The 23,308-nt window shown below is 43.7% G+C and overlaps 1 protein-coding gene across 7 annotated transcripts in view; it reads left to right on the forward strand.

Annotated features, from left to right (window-relative positions):
* LOC112220232 (forkhead box protein P1-B) overlaps positions 1 to 23,308 on the forward strand; it is a 234,303-nt gene that overhangs the window by 145,415 nt on the left and 65,580 nt on the right. The gene's annotated exons all lie outside the window — the stretch shown is intronic.

The raw sequence follows: 23,308 nt of genomic DNA on the forward strand, positions 1-23,308 counted from the left end.
TTTCCCTTTGTTATCATGAAAGCACAAATATGACAAATGACTGAAATCTATACTGAAAAAAAAATAGAATACGCAATACGTAAACTGTTGATCCCATGTTTCCTGAGCTGAAATAAAAGATCCCAGAAATGTTCCATATGCACAAAAAGCTTATTTCTCTAAAATGTTGTACACAAATTTGTTTACATCCCTGTTAGTGAGCATTTCTCCTTTGCCAAGATAATCCATCCACCTGACAGGTGTGAAATATCAAGAAGCTGATTAATCAGCATAATCATTACCAAGGTGCACCTTGTGCTGGGGACAATAAAATGTACAGTTTTGTCACACAACACAATGCCACAGATGTCTCAAGTTTTGAGGTAGCGTTCAATTGGCATGCTGACTGCAGGATTGCCCACCATAGCTGTTGCCAGAAATGTTGCTGATGTCAACGTTGTGAACAGAGTGCCCCATGGTGGCGGTGTGGTTATGGTATGGACAGGCATAAGCTATGGACAACAAACTCAATTGCATTTTATCGATGGCAATTAGAATGCACAGAGATACCGTGAAGAGGTCCTCAGGCCCACTGTCGCGCCATTCATCCACCCACATCACCTCATGTTTCAGCATGAAAAAGCTGAAAATGACCCAGTTTTTCCATGAACTTCATACTCACCCAACATGTCACACATTGAGGATTTTTGGGATGCTACGACAGCGTGTTCCAGTTCCCGACAATAGCCAGCAACTTTGCACAGCCATTGAAGAGGAGTGGGACAACATTCCATAGGCCACAATTAACAGCCTGATCAACTCTATGCAAAGGAGATGTGTCGCACTGCATGAGGCACATGGTGGTCACACCAGATACTGGTATTCTGATCCATTCCCCTACGTTTTTTTAAAAAGGAATCTGTGAACAACAGTTGCATATTTTTATTCCCAGTCATGTGAAAACCATAGATTCTGGCCTAATGAATTTATTTCATTAGGCAGCAGGGTAGCCTAGTGGTTAGAGCGTTGGACTAGTAACCAGAAGGTTGCAAGTTCAAACCCCCAAGCTGACAAGGTACAAATCTGTCATTCTTCCCCTGAACAAGGTAGTTAACCCACTGTTCCTAGGCTGTCATTGAAAATAAGAATTTGTTCTTTAACTGACTTTCCAAGTTAAATAAAGGTATTTCAATTGACTGATTTCCTTATATGATCTGTAACTCAGTAAAATCTTTGAAATCTTGCATTTATATTTTTGTTCAGTGTAAAATCAAATGAACTCCTATAAAGGTAATTATACAGTTCTTTCGGAAAGTCTTCAGACCCCGTTTCCACATTTTGTTACGTTAACGCCTTATACTAAAATGGATCCAATCGGTTTTTTTTGCTCATCAATCTACACACAGTACCCCATAATGACATAGCAATAACAGGTTTTTAGAAATGTTGGGAAATGTATTACAAACAAAAAAACTGAAATATCACATTTACATAACTATCCAGACTCTTTACTCAGTACTTTGTTGATGAAGCACCTTTGGCAGAGATTATAGCCTCGACTCTTCTTGGGTATGACGCTACAAGCTTGACACACCTGTATTTGGGGAGTTTCTCCCATTCTTCTCTGCAGAAGCCCTTTCAGGTTGGATGGGGGGCATCGCTGCACAGTTACTTTCAGGTATCTCCAGAGATGTTCGATCAGGTTCATGTCCGGGCTCTGGCTGGGACACTCAAGGACATTCAGAGACAGTCAGACACTCCAGCGTTGTCTTGGCTGTGTGCTTAAGAGTCATTGTCCTGTTGGAAGGAGGATCTTCGCCCAAGTCTGAGGTCCTGAGCGATCTGGAGCAGGTTTTCATCAAGCATATCTCTGTACTTTGCTCCGTTCATCTTTCCCACGATCCTGACTAGTCTCCCAGTCCCTGCCGCCGAAGAACATCCCACAGCATGATGCTGGCACTGCCGTGCTTCACCGTAGGGATGGTGCCAGGTTTCCTCCAGATGTGATGCTTGGCATTCAGGCCAAAGAGTTCAATCTTGGTTTAATCAGACCAGAGATTCTTTTTTCTCATTTTCTGAGAGTCATTAAGTGCCTTTTGGCAAATTCCAAGTGGGCTGTCATGTGCCTTTTACTGAGGAGTGGCTTCTGTCTGGCCACTCTACCATAAAGGCCTGATTAGTGGAGTGCTGCAGAGATGGTTGTCCTTCTTGAATGTTTTCCCATCTCCACAGAGGAACTCTGGAACTCTGTCAGTGACCAATCGGGTTCTTGGTCACCTCCCTGACCAAGGCACTACTCCCCTGATTGCTCAATATGGCCGGGCAGCTAGCTTTATGAAGAGTCTTTGTTGTTCCAAACTTCTTCCATTTAAGAATGATGGAGGCTACTGTGTTATTGGGGACCTTCAATGCTGCAGAAATGTTTTGGTACCCTTCCCCAGATCTGTGCCTTGACACAATCATGTCTCGGAGCTCTATGAACAATTCCTTCAACATCATGGCTTGGTTTTTTGCTCTGACATGCACTGTCAACTGTGGGACCTTATATATACAGGTGTGTGCCTTTCCAAATCATGTCCAATCAATTGAATTTACCACAGATGGACTCCAATGAAGTTCTAGAAACAGGTCAAGGATGATCAATGGAAACAGGATGCACCTGAGCTCAGTTTCGAGTCTCATTGCAAAGGGTCTGAATACTTACGGAAATAAGGTATTTCTGTTTATTATTTATAATAAATTGGAAAAAATGTCTAAAAACCTTCACTTTGTCATTATGGGATGTTGTGTGTAGATTGTGATTTTTATTTAATTTAATACATTTTAGAATAAGGCTGTAATGTAACAAAATGTGGTAAAGTCAAGAGGCCTGAATACTTTCCCAATGCACTGTATATTTGTGTGGACCCTCACCCTGCCTCCTTTCAGAGCTCATTGGATGATTTTACTTGTCTCTTCCCATCAATGTATGTATCAGTGATTAATAATGACCTCCGATGCGTTCAGTAGTGACGTGGCCTCTATTTGAGAGAAAAATGACAAGGGGCCTGCGTGTGAATGCTTGTATTACATTTAGAGAATGATATGCTACGCCTCTGATGTGATGTCTCATAAATAAAAGTGATTGCCACCCAGCATCCTGTGGATGACGGCTGCCATAAATACTCATTCACAGCACCACTTGCATATATCCTCATTCGGTCTTTCTCTCTCTCTTAAAAAAAGGATATATATTATTTAAATGGACAATCAAAACAAATGTTTCCTCCACTGTGAGGAGGCCGGGTGGGAGCCCCTTTGGAGAACAGGGAGAGATGTGTGTTGTGTTGCTCTCTAGCTTTGGGCTTCTCTGCGCTGTTGTTATTTGGTTGTTTACAATCTCTGACATGATGTAATGGGATGGCTGTGAAAGTACTAGCCAGTAAATGGCACAGAAAATAAGACAGGCCTAAATGGCTTTTTCTCCCCCTTCTTTCTCTCTCTCTCTCCCTCTGTTTTCTCCAGAACTGGGAATATGTCCTGCATTTTACTGGGGGAACGAGTCTTGAATATAAGTAACTGTTCTTTGCATTAGGTGCTCCCCGGAGGTAGGGGGAAAATATCATGTCTCTGCGTGAAATGCGAATATGAAATCTAGCAGAAAGAAATATTTATGACTATTTTCTGCTTGACTAGAGTTGGATGACATGCGCTAGGATACAGGGACTGGAGAAAAGGGAGCATTGCTTCTGGGAAAATGTTTAGAGCAGGCCCTGCCTGTCCATCCATCTGTCTGTCTGTTCTGGGGAGGGAGAGCATGGGAACGGCATGTCCATCCATCTGTCTGTCTGTTCTGGGGAGGGAGAGCAGGCCCTGCCTGTCCATCCATCTGTCTGTCTGTTCTGGGGAGGGAGAGCATGGGAACGGCATGTCCATCCATCTGTCTGTCTGTTCTGGGGAGGGAGAGCATGTCTGTCTGTTCTGGGGAGGGAGAGCAGGCCCTGTGTCCATCCATCTGTCTGTCTGTTCTGGGGAGGGAGAGCAGGCCCTGCCTGTCCATCCATCTGTCTGTCTGTTCTGGGGAGGGAGAGCATGGGAACGGCATGTCCATCCATCTGTCTGTCTGTTCTGGGGAGGGGAGAGCAGGCCCTGCCTGTCCATCCATCTGTCTGTCTGTTCTGGGGAGGGAGAGCATGGGAACGGCATGTCCATCCATCTGTCTGTCTGTTCTGGGGAGGGAGAGCATGGGAACGGCATGTCCATGTCCATCGGGAGTCATCTGGGAGTGAGACATACAGCAGGGAAGTGATTGGCTTCTTCAGTACCATACTCCAGAGAGGTAGGCTGCTGTCATCTGCCTAACAGCTACAGGTACACTAAATGCCTCCCATCAGTCACAGCATAGACATATTCTACACTCCTACATTTGTCACACAAGTACATTAATAGAATGTGGAGTAGATGAAATGTTAGCCATCTAAGAGCTAAAGGGCCTGTGTCTGTATAATGTTGTTCTGTGGACATTTACAATGCATAAGCTATCTTGTTTTATGTACACAGAACAAAAATATAAATGCAAGATGCAACAATTTCAAAGATTTTACTGAGTTACAGTTAATTTAAAGAAATAAGTCAATTGAAATAAATTCATTAGGCCCTAATCTATGGATTTCACATGACTGGGAATACTGATATGGATCTGTTGGTCACAGATCCCGTAAAAAAGGTAGGGGTGTGGATCAGAATACCAGTCATTATCTGGTGTGACCACCATCTGTTGGTCACAGATCCCGTAAAAAAGGTAGGGGTGTGGATCAGAATACCAGTCATTATCTGGTGTGACCACCATCTGTTGGTCACAGATCCCGTGAAAAAGGTAGGGGTGTGGATCAGAATACCAGTGATTATCTGGTGTGACCACCATTTGCCGCACGCCTTGCAACATACAGTTGAAGTCGGAAGTTTACATACACTTAGGTTGGAGTCATTAAAACTCGTTTTTCAACCACTCCACAAATTTCTTGTTAATAACAAACTATAGTTTTGGCAAGTCGGTTAGGACATCTACTTTGTGCATGACACAAGTCATTTTTCCAACAATTGTTTACAGACAGATTATTTCACTTATCATCCACTGTATCACAATTCCAGTGGGTCAGAAGGTTACATACACTAAATTGACTGTGCCTTTAAACAGCTTGGAAAATTACAGAAAATGATGTCATGGCTTTAGAAGCTTCTGATAGGCTAATTGACATAATTTGAGTCAATTGGAAGTGTACCTGTGGATGTATTTCAAGGCCTACCTTCAAACTCAGTGTCGCTTTGCTTGACATCACGGGAAAATCAAAAGAAATCAGCCAAGACCTCAGAAAATAATTTGTAGACCTCCACAAGTCTGGTTCATCCTTGGGAGCAATTTCCAAATGCATCAACGTACCACATTCATCTGTACAAACAATAGTATGCAAGTATAAACACCATGGGACCACGCAGGCGTCATACCGCTCAGGAAGACGCATTCTGTCTCCTAGAGATGAACGTGCTTTGGTGAAAAGTGCAAATCAATCCCAGAACAACAGCAAAGGACCTTGTGAAGATTCTGGAGCAAACGGGTACAAAATTATCTATATCCACAGCAAAACTAGTCCTATATCGACATTACCTGAAAGTCTGCTGGCCACTGCTCCAAAACCGCCATAATAAAGCCAGACTAGGCCTCCTGAGTGGCGGAGTGGTTAAGGGCGCTCGCCAGCTGTGCCACCAGAGACTCTGGGTTCGCGCCCAGGCTCTGTCGTAACCGGCCGCTCTGTCATAACCGTGGGGCGACGCACAATTGGCCTAGCGTCGTCCGGGTTAGGGAGTGGTTGGCCAGTAGGGATATCCTTGTCTCACCAGCGACTCCTGTGGCGGGCCGGGCTCAGTGCGCGCTAACCAAGGTTGCCAGGTGCACGGTGTTTCCTCCGACACATTGGTGTGGCTGGCTTCCGGGTTGGATGCTCGCTGTGTTAAGAAGCAGTGCGGCTTGGTTGGGTTGTGTATCGGCGGATGCATGAATTTCAACACCATTCCAACCGTGGAGCACGGGGGGGGGCAGCATCATGTTGTGGGGGTACTTTGCTGCAGGAGGGACTGGTGCACTTCACAAAATAGATGGCATCATGAGGAGAAAAATATGTGGATATATTGAAACAACATCTCAAGACATCAGTCAGGAAGTTAAAGCTTGGTTGCAAATGGGTCTTCCAAATGGACAATGACCCCAAGCATACTTCCAAAGTTGTGGCAAAATGGCTTAAAGACAACAAAGTCAAGGTATTGGAGTGGCCATCACAAAGCCCTGACCTCGATCCAATAGAAAATTTGTTGGCAGAACTGGAAAAGCGCGTGCGAGCAAGGAGGCCTACAAACCTGACTCAGTTACACCAGCTCTGTCAGGAGGAATGGGCCAAAATTCACCCAACTTATTGTGGGAAGGTTGTGGAAGGCTACCCGAAACGTTTGACCCAAGTTAAACAATTTAAAGGCAATGCTACCAAATACTTATTGAGTGTATGTAAACCTCTGACCCACTGGGAATGTGATTAAAGCTGAAATAAATAATTATCTCTACTATTATTCTGACATTTCACATTCTTCAAATAAGGTGGTGAGGCTAACTATTTTACCAGGATTTTAAAAAATTAGTAGAAATGTATTTGGCTAAGATGTATGTAAATTTCCAACTTCAACTGTATCTCCTTCACATAGAGTTGTTCAGTCTGTTGATTGTGGCCTGTGGAATGTTGTCCCTCTCCTCTTCAATGGATATTCAAAGATGCTAGATATTGGCGGGAACTGTAACACGCTGTCACACACGTCGATCCAGAGCATCCCAAACGTTCTCAATGGGTGATATGTCTCGTGAGTATGCAGGTCATGGAAGAATTGGGACATTTTCAGCTTTTTCATGTGTACAGATCCTTGCGACATGGGTCCGTGCATTATCATGCTGAAACATGAGGTGATGGCTGAGGATGAATGGCACGACAATGTACCTCAGGATCTCATCACAGTATCTCTGGGCATTCAAATTGGCATCGTTAAAAGGAAATTGTGTTCATTGTCCGTAGCTTGTGCCTGCCCATACCATAACCCCACCACCACCATGGTTCACAACGTTGACATCAGCAAACCGCTCGCCCACACAACACAAAACACGCTGTCTGCCATCTTTCCGGTGCTGTTGAAACCGGGATTCATCTGTGAAGTACACACTTCTCCAGCCAGTAGCCATCAAAGGCCCACTGAAGTCGGTTACGACGCCGAACTGCAGTCAGGTCAAGACCCTGGTGAGGACGAGGACGACGAGCACACAGATGAATTTCCCTGAGATGGTTTCTGACAGTTTGTGCAGAAAATGTTGGGTTGTGCAAACCCACAGTTTCATCAGCCATCCGGGTGGCTGGTCTCAGACGATCCCGCAGGTGAAGAAGCCAAATGTGGAAGTCCTGGGCTGTCGTGGTTACACATGGTCTGAGGATGTGAGGCCGTTTGGACGTACTGCCAAATTCTCTATAGCAACATTGGAGGCGGCTTATGATAGATAAATCAATATTAAATGTTCAGGAAACAGCTCTGGTGGACATTCTCGCAGTCAGCATTCCAATTGCACGCTACCTCAAAACTTAAGACATTGTGTTGTGTGACAATCGGCACATTTTATTTATAGTGGCTTTTTATTTTCCCCAGCACAAGGTGAACCGGTGTAATGATCATGCTGTTCAATCAGCGTCTTGATATCAGCGTCACACCTGTCAGGTGGATGGATTATCATGGTAAAGGAGAAATGCTCACTAACAAGGATATACCAAATTGTGCACAACATTTGAGAGAAATAAGCTTTTTGTGCGTATGGAACACTTCTGGGATCTTCTATTTCAACTCATGCAACATGAAACCAACACTTTACACTTTTCAGTATAATTGTATGTGTGCAGGTGTTGACAGTGTAAATATACACATTACTGTGGCTGATACTTCTGGGAGTGTGTTAATGTGTGTGTTAGAGTGAGCGAGAGAGGCGGAGTCATTTCCCTAATATCTGCCGTATAACAATCCCCACTACCCCACTTGTGTCATATTTTTTGTATTTATGCACACACTCAATTTTCTTTTGTCGTGCTTCGGATAAACGTTAATCATTGCAGCTTGCAACAGGGTAATCTGTGTTGTGGTGTTATGGCATATGAGACGTGCCAACGTTGTAAATAATATTTTAATTACTATATTGATGCAATTGTCCTTTCTCCTGAGCAACATTCCCTGTCAACCATTGGATTGTGTCCATACTGAGCATATGACTGGGGAAAAGGCACGGCTCTTAGAGCCATTTCCTATGTGTCAGAGAAGTACAAAATTGAGAGTATGATTAATTTTTCAATTTCTCTCTGCGGATATCTAATAATTGTGCCCATAGATAGCCGAGGGCCCTTATTAAACATTAAAATGCAAAAAGAAAGTTAGAATCAGAAAGATGGTATTTTGGATTGAATAATGTAAAATAACTGTAGGGCAACAGAGAAAAAGCTAACTAGTCGAGGTTTATTCTTGAAATGTTTTCCACCATCATGGGTACTCTTAATTACCAACTTTTATCTGCAGACTCAACACTATATTTATTTTCCCTCATTTCTAAATGCTAATTTTGTAACCTTGCGTACATCTCAGTAAATCTGTTTAAGGAATTATGTGAAATGTCAGTCTGAGGAATTCCTCTGCCAGGATTGTTTTTAATTGGTTTGTAATTGTGGTAGACAGACAATAGTTGAATTTTTTAATTTCAAGTTCTGATAAGTAATTCAATCTTATCTTCAGCATATAAATGCTTGGCTCCTTGATCTGTAAAACAGGCTGTGTTGCACGTGGTCCTTAAGACATTGGTCACAAGCATTTCGCTACACTCGCAATAACATCTGCTAACCATGTGTATGTGACCAATAATATTTTATTTTATTTTATTCGCGACATGGTGGCTTTTACCCTTGCTTCTGGAAGAGAGACACTACTTTAAGAAGAAGCTGAGCCTTTGAGGAGGGTAAATCCACCTGGACTTCTCTCTCTGTGCTGTCTTCCTCAGTTTGCTCTCTTCCACATAATATCATCTTCATCTCAGATAGCTGTGGCACAGGGGAACTGCATTTGTTGATCAAATTTGGCTTGGCTAACACTGCCATCTCCTCCCCCAGAAGTGAGGGGCTGTGCCTGGAATGCACGGCAGAGCTGAGCCGTGGCGTGGTGATTGATTGATTCTGCCTGTCACAGGACAAGATAACCGCATCAGTAAATACTCTGTACTCCACAGCCTCCCCCTCCACAATCACAACCGAGGGCATCACTGGGGCTACAGAACACTGATGTATGTTGGGAATTCATTGTGAGGTTGTATTGCGTCAGTGGGGGTGTATGTGAGCTCCACTTGCGATGTTAGTTTAGTCCAATCCCTGATCTACTCTTTCAAACCAGGGTTATGGGAGACATAGAAAATTAAGCACATGATTCATTTAACATACACACGTATTGAACCAGCACTGGCTGTTCTCTGAGGGGATTTTGATTGGCGTTAAAACATTTTGGGGGTTTTTCTCCATCTGTAGCGAGGTCTCTAGCTGGTATTACACTGTGCTGGTTTCACTATGTGTGCCCATCTCCATGAGTTCACTTGAAATTGTCATTCGTGTGGAGGCAGATTAAACTGGCCGTTCTTGCTATATTTATCTGTATCTTGGAGTGACTTTGTACTCTCTGTCTTTGCACTCAAGCTCAATGAAAACAATAAATTGTGTCCTTATCTTTTGAGCAAAATCAAGATGGGCTCAAAGGCCTGTGAGTTATTTGTGGTTCTGGAGAGAGAAGAGAAAGAGACTGGAAAATGGACACCCATCTCACATTACAGACAGACAGAGAGAGAGAAGAGGTTTTTATCACAAGAGAGATGTGCACAAGCCTGAAGTGAATGAAATCCAGAGGAGTGCTGTGTGAAATTGAAAAAGGGGCCAGTGGGATTTGGGGGTTAGGAGACTGGGGGTACTGGGGACACTGTGGGCCTGGCTGACTGATGGATTATCCCACACCTTCCTTTCCCTCTGCTCTCTCCCACAGACTGGGTCACTACTACAAAGCCAACACTACATGTATTGGGATAACCTACAGAAGGGCTGCTTGCATATCAGCTAGCTAATTCCACCATTATTTGTTGTAATTCACTTTCAGTTCATTTGATCTATGTATAACATCCATCCATGAAGCACTGGTGCAGTATAACCACACAGACAGACATGACTGAAAGCATCCCAAGGTGATTCCATAGAATGTCTTTTGTGACTCTACGTTGGTATACTGTATCCCATAAATAGAGGAATGCAGGGCCTTACTCTCTCCTCTCTCTTGCTCTCTGCTCTATGTAGTACATTACTGAGACTCCAACAGCAGCAGCAGCATTGTCTTTGCTTCTCCCCCAGTCTCGCTGCATCTCCCTGGGCCTGGCCTGGGCTGGGTGGAGGAGAGAACAGAACAACAGATCTCTTCCTGGCAGGTGGACTGTACAGTGGGGAGCTGCAGCTTCTGCCTTTTTGCTGACTCACCACAGAACCAGAGAGAAACTGTAAACTAGAGGGGGAAATGAACGTTTATACACAGAAGTGTGTGTGTGTGTTCTATTTGAACCACCTGAGCTCCAGCCAGAACGCTGGTTTTGCACTCTATTTCAAACAGATGTAGGGGAGGGGAAGAAAAGCCTTACGAGAGTCCCGCAATCAAAATAATTATCTTTACAGCTGTATGTTTACAAAGTGTTTATGTGATATTCTGCAGTCTGTCTTACTGAGGTGGCTTTCATGTGTTAAACACAATAAATACCTCCATCTATCAATATTGAAGTACATTTGAGGGTGCCAATTTGAATATGTTTATGTGTGTAAAACCCTATCATTTATAAAATGAACGCCCTGGGCTCCTGAGTGGCGCAGCGGTCTAAGGCACTGCATCCCAGTGCATGTAGCATTACTACAGCCCCGGGTTCGATCCCAGGCTGTGTGGCAGCTGACGGGGAATCCAGTTGTACAGCGTTTCCTCTGACAAATTGGTGTAGCTGGCTTCCGGGTTAAGCGAGCAGTGTGTCAAGAAGCAGAGTGGCTTGGCCAGGTCGCCTCTTCCGAGTCCATACGGGATTTGCATCGATGGGACAAGACTGTAACTACCAATTGGATATCACGAAAAAGGTGTAAAAGGTTTTTAACGAACATACACCCTTGCAGATGAGCTAATTTCCTTTGCTATGATGCATAGCCACAGGTCACAGGTTTGCGTGGCGCTCCTCACAGTCCCTGCAGCCTGGCTCACATGCCCAGCATGAATCACAGGAGATGCCATGCACAGGCAGGCAGGCGGTTGGGTCCTCTTTGATGGGCAGGTTGAGAAGATATAGGAGAGCTTTGGTTTTGTTGCCATGGGGCAGCGCTGCCTTAACTTGTCCTGCTGCCAAACCCCAATCACTGCTAGCTGTACTGCTGTACTGATGCACTAGCTCAACAAAATGATTGACACACAGATTATCTTGTTTTTTGTAGAGCATATGTGCAGTATAGATAATGTAGTATCCACAGGACTGCTATCACATTACATCCAGTTCTAGATAAGTGCTAACATAATTATTCATGGTATACTATAGGGTTTCGTTTTGGTGTATAAACTTCTCTGCATTTTATTTTGATAGACATGTTCCCACTGGAATAGAAGTTTAATTTGAATAATCACTGGTGCGTTACTTTGGATAACAGGGACATCAGTGTCCCAGGTGCATACAGAAGTAAATGAGGGAAAAACAGGTAATTATGCTAAACCTGTAAATGAATGAACTGCTGACCTCCAATTATAATTGATTTAATGGGGGGAATTCATATTTATCAGCCATTTTAATATGTTTTTTCTTACTTTCTATGACCTTTTTTGATAATGTAATTAATTGGTATTTTCAGGGGGGAAAAACTCAGTCCTTCAAATAGAGAGGATATCAGTGTCTGCTATGTTTACGAGCAGAGCAATTATACTTGGCAACATTTACTTGAAGTAATGATGTCATATCCTGGAATGGGAGCAAATACTTCACTCCCTGGGGAGTGATAAAGTATACAATTATCAGTTTGTTTTTCTCTATTTGCAGAAATACATAATGCAGACATGTTTTTTTACTCTGTTATGTGCACTGGGCTTTCAGACAACCAAAATGATGTAAATGAGCTGAGCAGTAACAATGTCAGCAGCTGTCTATGATTCAGAAATAGCATTGTTATGCTAGTGTCTGCACTGAGTCTGGCAATCCGCACAAGCGTTCTCAAATATGTAGAGGTCAGTGACTGTAACGGCATTCAGAGGAAGATGGTGAGGACCAAGATGCAGCGTGGTACGTGTTCATATTTATTGAATAGAACTGAACACTAAATACAAAGTAACAAAAGGAATAACCGAAACAGTTCTGAAAGGTGATACAAACACTAAACAGAAAACAACTACCCACAAAACCCATGTGGGCAAGAGCTACCTAAGTATGGTTCTCAATCAGAGACAACGATAGACAGCTGTCCCTGTTTGAGAACCATACCCGGCCAAAAACAAAGAAATACAAAAACATAGAAAAATGAACATAGAATGCCCACCCTAGTCACACCCTGGCCTAACTAAAATAGAGAATAAAAGCCTCTATGGCCAGGGTGTGACAGTACCCCCAGTACCCCCAAAGGTGCGGACTCTGGCCGCAAAACCTGACTCTAAAGGGGAGGGTCCGGGTGGACCTTCCTTACGGCGGCAGCTCGGGTGCGGGACATGCATGGACCCCGCTCCACCTCAGTCTTGGCCCACTTAGGTGGCGCCTCTGGAGCAGGGACCCTCGCAGCGGGCCCCGGACTGAAGACCCTCGTAGAGGGTGCCACTGGACTGAGGGGCGCCTCTGGACTGAGGGGCGCCTCTGGACTGAGGGTCTGCGATTCTGGCAGCTCCGGAGTGTTGGGAGACTCTGGCAGCTCCGGGCTGGATGGAGACACAAGAGACCTGGTTTTGGGAACAGGCACAGGACTCACCAGGCTGGGGAGACATACAGGCGGCCTCTTCCTTGGCTGAGGCACCGGATACACAGGGCCGTGGAGGCGCACTGGCGGTCTCGACCGCATAGCTGGCCCCACCCGTTCAGGCTGGATGCCAGCTTCCACTCGGCAAATGCGGGACGCTGGCACCGAGCACACCGGCCTGTGAATGCTCAGCCGAGACACAGTGCGCATCACCCCATAGCACGGGCCTAATCAGTCACATGCTCGACCCGGGAAAGCACGGGGAGTGGGCTCAGATCTCCAACCTGACTCTGCCACACTCTCCGTGTGCTACCCCCCAAATTTTATTTTGGGGCTGCTTCTCGGGCTTCCTCGCCAGCCGTGTTCCCTCGTAACGCTGGTTCCCTTCTCCTGCTGCCTCCGCTCTCCTGGCTGCCTGCACCTGTTCCCATGGGAGGCGATCCCTTCCAGCCAGGATCTCCTCCCATGTGTAGAATCCCTTCCCGTCCAGAATGTCCTCCCAAGTCCATTCCTCCTTTTCTCTACGCTGCTTGGTCCGTTTGTGGTGGGTAGTTCTGTAACGGCATTCAGAGGAAGATGGTGAGGACCAAGATGCAGCGTGGTACGTGTTCATATTTATTGAATAGAACTGAACACTAAATACAAAGTAACAAAAGGAATAACCGAAACAGTTCTGAAAGGTGATACAAACACTAAACAGAAAACAACTACCCACAAAACCCATGTGGGCAAGAGCTACCTAAGTATGGTTCTCAATCAGAGACAACGATAGACAGCTGTCCCTGATTGAGAACCATACCCGGCCAAAAACAAAGAAATACAAAAACATAGGAAAATGAACAAATATAGAGAATAAAAGCCTCTCTATGGCCAGGGCATGACAGTGACTGTACAGAGTTGCCAGGGACAGCTTTGTGTGCAGGCACTGATTGGGTGATGACATGGGCTACTTTACATATACATTCTCTAGTGATTCACCTCTAAGTGAACCCATTGAAAGTGATTCTGTCACTGGCCTAAAGACAGAGATGTTTATGACTAGGTAAGGCACGTCCTCTCAAAGGCCCTAAAGCACTGTATCTCTATACCCTCCCCTTTAATCACTGTATCACTCATAAACTACATGAGTTGTGTGTGTGTGTGTGTGTGTGTGTGTGTGTGTGTGTGTGTGTGTGTGTGTGTGTGTGCTCGCACTGTGCGCACAAACGTCCTTCCTCTTTCTCGTTTTTTAAACTTAATCAGCAAAAATAAAAGCTGTTGTAAGCTGGCTCACATTAAAGAGGTGATTATTGGTAATAAATACTTTTTATTCATACTTATTACAGAGGCAGTTTTCTTGTGGGGTTAATGAGAGTAATTTGATTTGCTTGAGAGATTACAGTTCCCAAGAATTAATGCGGCAATCCCATTCCAAGATAGAGCGATATCTAAGATTCTTCACAGGTCGTGTGCTGCTAGATGCACCGCTCTCACATACTGTAGCAGCTAATGGAGGTGAACAGCAGTCTGTCATTTCCCGCCTGGCCCCCCTATTCTAAAGCCCATATGCCCTTGGTTCTTGCAGTGCTTGTTGTTTGGGCTATTACTGTTTGTAGCTATGCCTGCATTTCACTTAGGGTTTGTTTCATTCTCACCATGCTGTGTATGTATGTTTCTCATTTTTAGGGGTGGACAGAACAAGTCAAATAGAATGATGGTGATGATTTATTATTGACTAATGCTAGATCAGGATCTAGAGAGATTCATCACCTAATTGCATTAATTTCAAATTCATTCAAGTTCCATCAGGACATACACTGAGTGTACAAGACCTTAGGAACACCTGCTCTTTCCATAACTTAGACTGACCAGGTGAATCCAGGTGAAAGCTATGATCCCTTATTGATGCCACCTGTCAAATGCAGGTTAAAGAAGGATTTTTAAGCATGGATACTATTGAGACATGGATCTTGTATGTGTGCCATTCAGAGGGTGAATGGGCAAGACAAAAGATTTGGGTGCCTTTGAACGGGGAATGGTAGTAGGTGCCAGGCACACCGGTTTTAGTATGTCAAGAACTACAATGTTGCTGGGTTTTTCACGCTCAACAGTTTGTACACCACCCAAAGGACATCCAGCCAACTTGACACAACTTTGGGAAGCATTGGAGTCAACATGGTCCAGCATCCCTGTGCAATGCTTTCGACACCTTGTAGAGTCCATGCACTGATGAATCGAGGCTGTTCTGAGAGCAAAAGGTGGGGCAACTCAATATTCTGAATGTTTTGTACACTCAGTGTATTTTCTAGAGAAGACAGATTTTTGGAGGCCACAGTCTGCGTTGTTTAATATTTCCACCACATGTTTATGTAAGGCCTTTAAGCTTGCCAGATAACTTAATTTTCCTCGTGATCATCTTCTCCTGCAACGTTTATTGAAGCCTGCAGCTCAGGAGGTGTCTGTTCAGAGTGCTGAAGGTGTCTCAGGCTGATTGAAGCCAGCCAATTCTGTCACCGCGCTGCGCTTTGCATGCTAATTACTACAGGATGTTATGTTAGTCAAAAGTGCTTACTTACAGTTACAGGACCTGCATTGACTTGTTGTTACTTCACTCACACTTGTCCACGCCAATATGACTTGTGAGAGTTTGAGTAACGCCCAGTGTCCATGTTCAAGCCAATTAAACTAAAAGAGTATGGCTGCCCTCTTGTCTTTGCCCTCTTGTCTTTCGTTAGAACACTACTATGCATCATATTCAGTCCAAGCTGACTGGAGATCTGTCCAGACTCAGCCAGGAGAGCACTATAGTTTATGGCCAAAGCAATCAGATTTTTTCCCTCTTCCTTTATTCCTGTCTGTCTGAGATCATATTACCCGTCTTGGAATGACTTCAACAGAGGCAGTGCTATTCACAGGGAGCTGCCACTCCACTGCAACTCAATCCACAGACCATGGCCAATTGGGCTCACTGTGATTTATAGAATTATTCTCCCGTAGAGTAACTCTCTCTCCATCCACACTGGGATTCCTCCACTGGCACCTCATAGACCTCATACAGGGGGTTTACGTGCTTTAGGTCCCAGGTCAAGACAAGGGAAATCAATGGCAGATGATGTATATATACAGGTGTAGGATCTTAATTTTTCCAAAATAATCCTGCAGCAATAGGATTTGAACGTTTAGTCCATAATGTTGCTTGAACAGTGGTTAGGCTATTAGTTGGCCAAAAGTAGGCTACATGAAAATAACAATACTGTTAATATAACCGTTTCTTAGGGATTTTTGTGAATTTATGTACATCACAAAGCTCATCTGCATTTCCTGTGGTGCAGGACAGTTCTCAGCAACAAAAGAGTTATCAACTTAATATCCTACATCTGTAGTTTTGGATCAGTGGAGCTATGATATAAGCATTTCTTTTTATGTTTAGTATACCACAGATATATTAAGTGTAACCAAAATGCAGTAGCAACCAAGGGATGGCTTCTGTGCCATATCATTTGACTGAATTCCGTGTTTGTGAAATCAACAGCAAGGTTTGGGAAGATAGTGTTTTCTCTAGGGACATAGCACACCACATTAAATCCTGTCCTATGGACTTCCTTACCCTGCCCTGACAGCAGTGATAGGCTGTAGGTAATGTCACTCTACCTTTTAGGTGTTTCTGATTGGTGGCATGCATCATATTATGGGTCGGATTTATTTTTGTGTCAGACAGATGACCAGCAGAGTAGTTAACCCATAGTAGAGGAATTGAGGACCAATCAACTGACAACACAGAAGCAGCCAGTGCCCTGAGCAGTCTAAATCCCCCATGTACTGTCTGATGCAGTATATCAGTCTCTTCCTGAAGCACTGCTTTGTTACGGGGTGTTGTGTGTGTAATGTGTAGGCTGCCTGTATTCATCTATATTCAGTGCAACTCAAATCAGAGATTTAGGGCTTTGCTGAGAGTAACTTGTGAGTTTGCTGCTGTATTGATGAAGTTGAGTAATGTGAATGAGATGAAAAACAACGTTCCCATTCTAAACACTACGCTTCAACGCTGGATCAGTTCCACAGAATCCTCACGCTGCGTTTTAGAATCATCCTTTCCCAAGCACGACACTCCTAACCACTACCTGATGCAACTCTGCAGACCAAAATGCAATAACAAACGAAACAAGGTTTTTTTCAAGCACCCGTCTAAATAGTTTGCATGCCCAAGACATTTTCTGTGTTTTATCGACTTGACGGAAATTACAGCAGAATGCAATGGTGGGCATCCCCAGGCGTTGGTATTGGCAAGGAAAAGGGAAAGGCAGCAGGAGGGTATAGACTGAGATCTGCCCTGCATTGTTCCCAGCTCTTTCTTTAAAAAAAATTATTTATCTTTTTATTTTCTCTTCCTCACTCAATCTTCTTTTCCCTTTCTTTCTTCCATCGAAACGGAACCAAAGCATTGACTGCTCCCCTACTGATTTGCCTCTGTGTGACCTCCCTTTAGTGGTGCCATTCACGGGCGGTGCTGGAGCAGAATGCAAGGGGAGAGAGAGTGACGCGCTCTGATAGACTTCGCTAGTGAAGTGGATTAAATCAGCATCAGGCTAGTGGAGCTGATTACCCTGAATATGAAAATGCAGTATCTTAATGATACATATTTTCATGAGGCAGCCCAGTTGCCTTTCATTTTGCGGCTCATATGTCTATTCTTATGAGTCATTTACTTCTTTAATTACCTTTAGCAGCAGATGCACAATGGTGTATTAATGTGAATGATTTTTACGGCCACTTTATCATACAGTGCCTAGGAAGTTGAAAGGCGTAATTGAGGTGGAAGAGCGACTCATGAGGGAAACAATATTAGTTGACAGCTTCCCTTGTAGTCGGGAGGGTGTTTATGAGTTTACACCGCTCTAAAGCAGTAATAAACACAGTATTCATTTAATAACTGCTGAATGGCGGGGACAAAAATGCCTTCACGGAGGGGAGATTTGCATTATGTTATTGAATCATGATAGGAAGTTGGTGTCCCATAATCAGACAAAACTGCATGTGTGCATGCGTATGTGTGTGTGTTTATCCTGCCTGTGTGAAGCCAGTGAAGCCATTCAAATTTTCTTACATTTGTCTTATTTTCTGTAGGTTTTGGCCGTTATTTTGATGCTAAATGACACTTGAGTGTGTGTGTGTGTGTGTGTGTGTGTGTGTGTGTGTGTGTGTGTTGTGTCTACAGTATGTGTGATTTTCTTTATGTGCATTTTTTAACCCAGACCTCTGAATTGAGGCCTACTTTTTGCCATCTGTTGTTAAGCTGCTAGCTAAGAGAGGCTGGAGAATCCAAACAAACGGAACCTGTTGGGCCTGCATAGCTGAGCTGACCTCCCGGGCCGCCTGTACCAGGCTCAGAGTAGATTCCGGGCCCACTGTTTACTCTCTGCTCTGCGCCTGCTCCATACTCCCTCCCCTCTCTACCCTCCCTCCCCTCTCCCTTCACTCCCTGCCCTCCATCATTAGTCCCGCTCCACAGCACCCTCTTCCATCCACACTCATGTTTAATAAGTTTACTTTCTACCCTGTTTTTCTTTCACTCCATTATCCCCATTAAAAACATTTGTCAAGCCATTGCATTACCTGTTATGGGGAGAACAAAACAAAATTAGATTTTTATTGAAGTCAGCTTGCATCTTATATAATTGCGTGCTGTGCTTTATATTGTTTAAACATGGCAATTTGAAATGTTTAGTGTTGTCATAAATATTAATAGATTAGTTGAAAAGTGCAGCAAAGGAAAGGCATATAATGGTTTGAAGTGGGTACAAAACATTGATTTATTTATGTATTCTACATGAATTAGTTTGGAAATCTAAACATGGGTTAGAGAGTGTTTTTCAGAGGGCCTGTAATGCGTGAGGTTTAAACATGGGTGCCTGTTTTCCATGTGGAGAGGCTTTTTGGAAATGGCATTAATTATATACTTACAGGGAATACAGCCCTGCCTACTTTGCATTACAGATAAACAGCCATTGTACAAAAAAAGTATATAACTCAATTCATATAAATTGACATGATTCCTACTGCTGCTTATCTGCTCACATGTTTAAAAATGGTCCCAAATCATATGCATTTCAATAGAAATTACACTTATTGTAAGTGAATTCCATTACTATATGTTTGCACACTCAATGCCCCGCTGATCACACATCATCCTACTTGTCCTATTCTAAAAATGTGTGAGTAACTCTCCCAGTTTCAATAAATTCCCGCCAGTCTTACAATAGCCTGCATAATTTACAGAAATGGAAGGAACAGCTTTCCACTCTGTAGGAGGGAGTCAGCCTACTGTACTATGAACACACCCGGAGGATCCAGAGAGAAGTGGGCTTATTGCACAGGGCTACTGCAGGCCCTTTGTTTGGATAAAACATTGCAGGGGTAGAGCCAGGGCCATAAATGTCAGATGAGTTGAGAGGTGTGCTCTTTCACTTAGAAAGTTAAGCGGATAACCTCGACATTTAGGCCATCACCAGGCAAACCCACAGACCTGAGAAGGGGGAGAAATGCCTGTGTCTGCTGAGCAGGACTACATTAAGGACAAACCTATTAGCTGTGTTTTTGCTGGCCGTATGAGAACCTTGGTCTCCTGTCTAGTTAACTCCAGCCACTGGGTAAACAGCGAGCACTGGACCCCGCTCTCCTCTCCGCTTTCCTCCACTCCTCTCCTCTCTCTGCCATTTTTCCTCTCTCTCCAGTCTCCACAATGGCCACAGGGATCCGATTACATCTGCGCGCACATCTTCTAGCAGTTAGGGTCAATTTGTTTGAAATCATTTCACATTCAAGGTCTACACTGACGTTGGAGTTGGAGGACATTGGTGAGTCGGAGGAAATAAAGAGGGCTCTCTCCTGATGGGCCTGAACAAACACACTAGACCAGACCCACGTCACCTTGCAGTGGAGCCACCCTGAATGGAGCCCTCTCAGTTTTCACACAACCACTCTCTTTACCTGGCTCACATTTGTCTGTCAGTTTGAACTGGAGGATGATTGTTGCTGGTCTCTTCTTTCTGAGGAACGTAGCCTACCACTAGACGTATCTCTCAATAACCAGTGCATTTGAATTCCTCTACAGTTGAACACAAGTTGTTTGTATTTTTTGTTTACTCAAGGTCAACAGATGTAGAGAGATAAAGAAGTGCCTTTGGTCATGTCCAAAATGTGCGTGCCATTACAACATAGTAAAAAGTTTAGGGCTGAATCAAAGCAAAGACTTGTGGTAATTCTCAGAGCAGGGATTTGTATGGCACCCAGAGCTGGCTTTAACAGCAGGAAACCCAAAGCCTGTAAATAATCCACATGTGCAGACTGCATATAAAGACATCTAGTACTTAGCCATTCCCTTATCACTGCTAGATAGCCCTGGGACATGAGAGCTGCTCCTGCCTTTTCAGAGGCTCTATTCACTAATATGGTGTGAAAGTAGATTTAGAAATAAGGCAGCCGCTGTTTATTAAAACAGACCCTTTAATAGAGGGGAAGGTGTGAACTTTGAACACATTTGAAAGAGAATGTGCAAATGACAAGGATATCAAATTGCGTTGTCTTTGTTGGCAATAAGACCTTGTCAGATCCTGGAGGGTGTTTGTTTGTGTGTGTGTGTGTGTGTGTGTGTGTGTGTGTGTGTGTGTGCATGTGCGTGTTTATTTTGTTCCTTATCCTAGCTCGTACTGTACAGCTACAACTTAGCCTGTAGTACAAATAACCATAGCAGCACATTGCAATGAAGCTTCTTCAGTTGCACCTGTACATAGACAGGTTCCGCACATACAAATATGTACATCCAATTGGCAAGCCTCATGTTACTCATGACATGTTTTGCCAGTTAGAAATACACACAGTTCAATCTACTGGTTCTGTACATTAGAATAAGTCAAAACTTGAATACGTGTATTTCTGTGTAAAACCCTAGTTAATTCTATAAACATACAGTATTTCCCCCCTTAGCTTGACATCTGCTTCGCCCTAAAGCATGGCAGTCTCCTGTTCCCTTTGCATCCTAGTTATCTGTTTGTATTATCTGTCTTTGAACTGTATCTGATCAGTTCCACCTAATATGTCTCTTGATTTGTGCTATTGTAGTGCCCAGACAACATGCTGTTCTCCTCATTTCTCTGCTCTTTAGATGCTCCGGTCTGTCATCCGCTGGCAGTTTAGCGCGTCTGGAGCTGCTTTTAGGCTTGTACGTCTATCAAGCCCCAGTACCTTTGAATGTGAGATCAAAAGGAGATGAATTCCAGGGAAAGAGGGGAGAGAGAGAGAGAGAAGAGGCCTTGTGTGAAGAGAAGAGTGGGTGCTGTGTAAACATCACAGTGACAGCTCACAATGGGTTATTTTAGCACAGCATCAGGCCTCTCCAAGGCAGCCAGCTACAGTCGCCTTGTTAAACAACAAATCATTCCTCAGCCTCTAGCCGGCCTCAACTCGGAAACACTCTACATAGGTTCCCCAGCTAGACCTTTTTATATCGTTATTTTTCGATAATGACGGTCTTTTGACTCATCCTGTGTCTTTCGCTTTTAAAACTATTTTATAAAGTCATTGGGGAAAACAGAGCCCAAACAGTATGACTAATACTGTAAGTGATTATTTTCTGACTGTTTTTCCACTTTATCAAATATGAAAGTCTTAATGAGGTTAGTTTCTATTTGATGATCAACTTGAGATCAACGTGGATGATCTTACAATACAGTGTTCCATCGCAACGTCACAGTTACTGTATTTATGCTGATTGATGATGCAGTACTGTAGGTGTTGTGCCAGGTTTTTTTCTGTTAATGATTCCCATAAATATATGTCTTCACCCATTAGTATCTAAAAACTCCCATCATATCCTGTTGACTCAAGTATCTTAGTTCCAACACCCCTCTTAGTAACCCAGACAGATTACACCAAAGCATGCATGTGTCATAAGTTACAGAGAAAACTAAACACTACTTTTGTTTATTCATAAATGTTCCCCTGTAGTAATCCCTAGGCTTGGCTTAACTATTTGGTGCTCTTTTGTGCCATGCTGCCTCACCAGGTAAGATTATTGTGTCTTCGAAGAAGAACCTTCTGTCCTTTATTCCATTACACAGCTCTGTCATTTGTGGTCTATTGTCTATTTAAACTTGACTTTATGCTGCACATTTTGCATAAGTACTGTAGTGCAATGTGTATATAACTTTTAACCGTCAACTTATTCTTACCTACAATAACCTACTTGAGGTTATTGAATTACATTGATCATGTATTGCATGCTTTAAGTGCTAGGTAGGTCTGCCACTGTAGGCGGGAAGATAGGAAGTTTGTCATACTGTAACTGAATGGGTTAAATATCATGTTCTTATAACTAGGGCTATAAATAGTTGGTTATTGTTTGTGCCTTAGCATTGCGTTGGATTTCTCTGTTTGTGTTGGAGTGAATCTCACACTGTATCAAGAAAAGGGTACACTATCTTTATGAATGTGTGGGCTGGGGTTTTCCCCTCACAAGCTATAGGCAGGGAGAGAGAGAGAGAGAGAGCATGTTTTAATGGTGGAAGGGTAAAACGCCAGGAGAGTGGCCTCTTTGTAGCCTGTGGTTATATTCTTGCCTCATGATGTCATCCCACAGGCCTGTGTTTGAGAGGGTCAACACACACACACGGTGCAGAGCAGCGCACAGCTGTTTGCCCCTGCCTCTGAGCTGGACTCCCCTCTCATCCTTTCTTTTATAGAGCATTTACAGGCCTATAGATCATCTTCTCCTATCACTCTCTCTGTTTCTCTATAAGCCTTTCACCATACCCTCTTCCTTTTCCTATTTCACTTTCTTACCATCTTCCATACATTCCTCTTACTCTTTCGCGCGTTTCTTTACATTTCCCTCTTACGTACTCTGAGCACCTCCTCTCTCCACTCCACCCACCCCCCTCCACCTTTTCCGATTTTCATCTTCAACATACCACTTTTAATTTGCATCTGGCAATCAACCTGACTCATCAAATAATTGACTTGAGGACTATTACTCTGCTGTGCGGGATGGGCTCGGACTGTTAGTTTAATTGTGGGAGTAATCGTCTGTGGAGTATGGAAAGTATGAGCCTAGTTATTTACTCAGATGTTTTACTGGTGTAGGTGTGAGGAGGCTGGCGGTTCACTGTGGGAATACACGCTTGCTTTTCTTGGTATCAGTGTGGTTTTCATGACCACTGTTTTTCCCGGCTCCCCGGCTTTGTTTGTTCTGGATGGCATGTTTGATTATTTATCGT

This window comes from Oncorhynchus tshawytscha, linkage group LG02, assembly GCF_018296145.1.
Source record: "Oncorhynchus tshawytscha isolate Ot180627B linkage group LG02, Otsh_v2.0, whole genome shotgun sequence".
NCBI lineage: Eukaryota > Metazoa > Chordata > Actinopteri > Salmoniformes > Salmonidae > Oncorhynchus > Oncorhynchus tshawytscha.